The sequence below is a fragment of the Camelus bactrianus genome, chromosome X, assembly GCF_048773025.1.
Source record: "Camelus bactrianus isolate YW-2024 breed Bactrian camel chromosome X, ASM4877302v1, whole genome shotgun sequence".
NCBI lineage: Eukaryota > Metazoa > Chordata > Mammalia > Artiodactyla > Camelidae > Camelus > Camelus bactrianus.
Window position 1 is genome coordinate 114,697,743 of NC_133575.1, and position 6,275 is coordinate 114,704,017.

Consider the following 6,275-nt stretch of genomic DNA (forward strand, 5'->3'; position numbering starts at 1 on the left):
ATAATAAAAAGTACATATTTTGAATCGGCAAATTTTATGGAATGTGAATGATATCTCTTAGCTGTTGAAAATGAGTGGCAGGACAAGTCCGGCATAAAAGGAAATATTGAAGCACAGCAGGGAGAATAGTCAGTTGATGAACACAGGTACCCGGGCAGAGAAGGGGAATGGAGCCAGAGTAAATGCCAAGGAATTGGCCTTTTGCAGACTGGAAGACACTGGAGTTGGTAAGAAGTGATGGAGTGCCCATCTGGCAATTTTATTTCCTTGTGAAGTTTGCGGCGGGGGAAGCAGAGAGGAAGGGTGGAGTTGGAAGCAGGGCTGGCTAGCGCCGTACAATGAAGGCCAGGAGAAGTGGATTTTGAGGTGGGAGCACCCAGTTCCATCACATGCTGCTAAGAGATCGAGCAAAGCACTGCAGAAAGGTGTTTTTGCACATGATAGCGTGGGGAACCAGGTGGTCCTTATGGACAGCTGGTTCAGGGGAGTGATGGGGATGGAGACCTGACTCTAGTGAGGGTAGAGCATACGCCCCTTTTAGGAAGTTTGGCTGTGCAGGGGTGGGGTGGGGGCCATGGGATGAGGAGCTGTGATCCATGATGATGCCACCTGAGTATTGCCAGGCAAAGCCTCTCCCCTGAGCTCTAGACCCAGAGATCCAATCGTCTCTTTGACAAGCCAGTTGGATGACCCATAGCACCTTAAACTCCATGTGTTCAAACCTAAGTTCCTCATCTTCTCCCAAATCTATCCTTCACCCCAGCCTGCAATCTGGAACTCCAATCCGGGCTCCTTGTCTCACCCTCTGCCATCAATCTGTTCCCCAATCTTACCAATTGTATTTCCTAAAACATCTTGGATCTATCCCTCCTCTCATTCATGGTGTCAGTGCAGGTAAATCTCTTGTCTCCAAATTCTCTCATTCCCTCTTAGAGCTAGACTAGAACTTACATTTTCAGGCTTTTGCTCATCAGCTTCCCTCTAGAGAAATCCCCAACTCTGATGCCCTGGTGTAGTACTGTCAGATCTGGAGACAAGCCATAACTCAGGTCCTTACAAGCATTTGTCTGGATGAATGTAGTGGCTTCCAGGTGATTTCCCTGCATTCCCTCTTACCCTCCTCTGTCCCCAGACCTTGGATAGCCACTGACACATACTTGGTGCTAAGTACATATTCATTGGGTAAATAAATGAATGAAGAGGGACAGATAAGGGAAAGTTCAGCAGAGCCAGACCTCATCAGCCATCTTAAGAACTGGAACTTTCCTAAGGTCAAGGGTGAGCATTTAAGAATTTTCTTCTGTTGGTGTTTGGGGAGTGGTGGACGGTGATACCATCAGATATGTACTGTAGCTAAATTATGATGGCATCTGGGGGGACAATAGGTGAGAAGACATGGGGAGGGGCAAGAGTGGAACCAACCCTCAATTCTTAGTGACTTAGCACCATGAAAGGGTTACATCCCACTGACATTACAATCCAATCAAATATGTGGCAGGTAGCCCTCAATATTGTGACTCTAGGATTCCAGCTCTTTCCATTGGGCGGTGCGACCATCTTCAATCCATCTCCATGTCACTGCAGAACTGGCTTTAGAAGGAGGCCTGGAAGTGACATTGCTTCACTTTCACCCCCATTCCATGGCTCCCAGCTGAACTGCAAGGGCAGTGGGGAGATGTGGTCATTCTGTGCGGCTAGGGAGAAAATGAAATGGATTTGTGAACACAGCATTTTCTGTTCTATTCAGGGAGATGTGTGGGCGTCTATCTAGATGAGAGATGCTGGGGGCTTATCCAGAGTGGTGGTGATTGCTAGGACTTGGTGCGGGATTGGATGCGGGGGATGAGGGAGAGAAGGTGTTGAGAATGAGCCCGTTTCTCTCCCTTGGGGCACTGGAGGGATGACAGTCTTCCAACTAGATGGAGTCCCTGAGGAGAAGCAGGTTTGAAAGGTTCAAAAGTGATAACAGGGAAAACTGGGAACTTGGAATCATAGACCATTCATGCTGTCAGCCTCACTCTTTCCCTCTTAGGACTAGCTTGGGATTTGCATTTTTCGTTATTTTGGTTTTTTTTTCCCTATCAGTTTCCCTCTAGGGAAATCTCCAGCTCTGACACCCTGGTCGTATCTATCTGCTATGGTATGATCTTACCAGAGTGTCAGAGCTGGAAGGTTTCCCTGGAGGGAAACTAAATCCCTTGGGCTAGATGAGGGCTTTCCCCTTTCCACACTCACACTTCTAAATCTCTTTCTAAACTGGGAGCATTTGAGGAAAAGCTCAAAGAATCTTCCTGCTGTTACCCTCAGGCCACAGTTGGTTTTTTTCAATCCACATAGGAAATCTGAGATGCACATTTTCCTGGGCTGTGGATTTTGTTCCAGGCCTGTGGTGGGTTTTTGTTTTAAAAGTCTTTTGGATGCATGTCAGTGGTGATGCTGCGGCAATGTTGATTGCAACATTTGACAGTTCCCATTGCAAGATGTGTAGAACATATGACGCTTCTGTCTTCTGTCCAAACCCTCAGTCATTTACATGAAAAAAGGGCTCATATTTCAGTGATGAAACATTAACAGAAGGCTGAAATATGTCACTTAAAAATATTGGGTTAGCCATGATTTTTTTAAACCTCTTGTGCTAGAGCTGCTTTTAACTTCTCTATCGAGAAACTCTCTTTGGCAGATATTTAATTTATCAAATGAAAGCAGCTGATTGAGGAGCATAATCCCCAAAGTTTCTACCTTGATTTAGTTATTGAACATCATCCTAAGACTAAGCGGCCACACAGGATTGGAGTGGGAACATCAAATACCCGGCTCTGTGTCTGGAATGCCGGAAGAATACGAATGTGAATCCCCCTTCCCGGGGCTGCTCACCCCACTCCCCACTGCAGGAATGAGAAACTCTGGGTTCTAGAGAGGCTAAGTGACTCATCTTAGGTTACACAGATAGTTGATACTGGAGCCAGGATTCAAATTGCCATCTACAGACTCCAAAGCCTGTGTTATTACCCACCCTACCTATAGAGAACACAAACTATGTGCCAAGTATCCCACTAAAAGTTGAAGATATGGAAATCATGTCACTATAGCATGATCCTGGCCTTCCAATTGTTCATGGATGGCTGAGAGTTAAGTAAACAGGTACTTAAAATACGGTAACTGTGTTAATAGAATTTAGCAAGGGGTTCCTAGGGAGTAAGGAGGAGGAACCGTGTATACAGTGCTCAATTAGGGAAGTCTTCCTGGAGGAGGAGAGACTTGGGCTATTTGATAAAGGCAGAGGAGTTAGCTAAATGAAGAGGGATGGGCCGAGGTGACAGCACACAAAAAACACGGAGAGGAGAAGCCTCATGGGAGTTCTGGGAATTTGCAAGCAGTTTCCGTTAGTGAGAAGGGTCTTAGTTATTTACTGCTGCGGAACAAATCACCCTAAATTCCAGCGGCTTAAAATATAACATTTATTATCTCCCAGCTCTCTGGGTCAGGAATCCAGACCACTAAGCTGGATCCTGTGGTTCAAAGTCTTGGCCAGGGTTATAGTCATCTCGAGTCTTGTCTGGAGGAAGATTGCTTCCAAGCTCACTCAGATGGTTCTAGGAAGCGTTTACTTTCTTGTTCTGTTGACTGGAAGCTGACCTCAGTTCCTTGTCTCATGGGCCTCCCCATAGGGGGTAAGAGCATCTAAGGTAGAGGCAGCTTGATTCATCCACGGGGATCAAGTGAGAAGAGCCAGAGGGAGGGAGTGTGTGGGTGAGGTGGCAAGTCACAGTTTCTTTGGAATCTAATCTCAGATGTGAAATCCCATCACCTCTGCCATATTCTATTTTTTAGAAATAAGTTACTAGGCCCAGTCCCCACTCAAGGGCAGCAAATCACACCAGCACCCGAATACCAGGAGGTGGGGATCACTGGAAACCATGTCAGAAAATTTCAGTTGTATTTAACTTTTCAAAAAGGCACCATTCTATATGTCTTCTTTTAAGGCTTATTTTTTTCCACATAAAATTACATCACAAGGATTTGTGTATATCATTTTGTTGCTTTAGTTCATTCGTTTTGACTGCCTTATTCTTTTGTTGTCCATATGCATTGTGTATGTGTGTGTGTGTGTGTGTGTGTGTGTGTGTGTGTGTATCACTGATTATTTATTTTCTTCCATGGATGGATATTTGAGTTGCCTGGGGCTGAGGAAGGGGAGTTGGGGAAAAATGGGGAGGTACTGATAATGGGTTTTTGGAGGGAGGGGTGATTAAAATATTTTACAATTAGATAGCAGTAATGGTTGCACAACTCTGCATACTAAACCCCATCAGACTGTGCACTTTAAATGGGTGAATTGTATGGCATGTGCCTTATACCTTAATAACACTATTATAAAAACTCTATGGCAATGAATATGAAAATGTAGAGGAAAAAAACTGATGATTTCCTAGCAGCATATTAACTACTGACACTGACCCAAGGAAAACTAGAAAACTTGACATAAATAATCATGAACAGATTATAAAGGAAATTAAAGGTCTACCATAAAAAAAAATCAGAGTGGCCAAATCAGCACATGAAAGGATGCTCATTAGTTTATAGGGAAATGCAAGTTAAAACTAAAATGAGATACCACTGCACACCCACCAGAATGGCTAAAATAAAAAAGACAGACACCACCAAGTGTTGGTGAGGACATAGAGCTGTCGAGACTGAAAATTGTTTGATCCATTTTGGAAAAGCTGCTTGGTAGCGTTTATTAAAACCAAACGTTTGCTATGCATTTGCACGTTATCAAGAGAGTTCTCATCACAAGGAAAAAACCTTTTTTTTCTTGTTTTGTATCTATATGAGATGATGGATGTTAACTAAATTTATAAAGATAATCATTTCACAATATACGTAAGTCAAGTCATTATTGTTGTACACCTGAAACTTACAGAGTACTGTATGTCAATTATATCACAATAAAACTGGAAAAAACATTAATTGCAAAAACCCCACCTCTAAACATTTGCATATCCTACAAGGCAGAAATTCCACTTCCAGCTGTGTATACCAATAGAAATGGCTCCATCCTCACAAACATGAACTATCTGTAGTTCATTACGGCACTATTTGTAGTAGCTCAAACTAGAAACGACACAAATGCTCATCAACGGTAGAAGGGAAACTCAATGTGGTATACCCACGTGGTGGAATACTGTGCAATAATGAAATATAGGTATATGCAGCAACATGGGTGAATCTTGTAGACATAATGTTGGATGAAAAAGTCAGACACAGAAGGAGTGCATATTGAATGATTCCATTTACATGAAGCTCAAAACAAGCAAAACCAAGGCATAGTGATAGTGGGTATTCCTGGGAGCAGGGTACTGACTGGGAAGGGGAATGAGAAAATCTTTTGGGGTGCTAGAAGCACTCTGTGTCTCAATCTGAATGGTGGATCTACAGGTGTATACATATACACGAATGCATATAGATGTCCTGTTAGGATGAGCAGACTTTATATACTTTCCTGTGTGTTCACAATCCCTTCATAAAAAAGTGATACATGTGTATTTGTTTAAAGGAAAAAAAAAGATGCACATGTTCTGGATTTTCATTTCTGATAATGGAAGACTAGGTAATTTGAACCAACTCTCCCATTGAAAAAACTGGACAAAATATTTTTAAAAATCACTTTAAAAGCATCAGTGAGCTAACTAGAGAGTGAAAAAAAATGACTGAGCTGAGATCCAGGAGACAAGGGACTCACCAAAGGTGAGCCTGGGACTTAGAACTGCGTTTGCCCTGGGATGTTTGGGGTTTGCTGACCTCGAAGAAGCAGCTGGGGGCTTAGGACAAAGAGTCACAGTCTAGACGCCACCAAGAGCATATATGGACACTTGATCTGTGACAAATGTGTCACTGCGCTAGGACAAATGTGTAATGACAATGAGATCTCATATAAAAAGATGAAATTAAAGCCCCGCCCGGCACTACACACAAAAACAAATTCTGGGTGGATTGTAGACCTAAGGCTAAACAGTAAAACAATAACACTTTTAGAAGGTAATGTTGGAGAATGTCTTCATAAAATAGGGTAGGGAAAGACTTTGTGATCAGGATGCACAAAAGGAGTGTTGATCATAGAAGACTGATAAATTGCCCTACAATAAAATCAAGAATTTCTGTTTCTCAAAAGACATCAGCATCAAAAGGCATGGATAGGCAAGCTGCAGAAAGGGAGAAGATATTTGCAGTAAATACAACTGCAAAGGGCTTGCATTCAGAATATGTAAAGAACA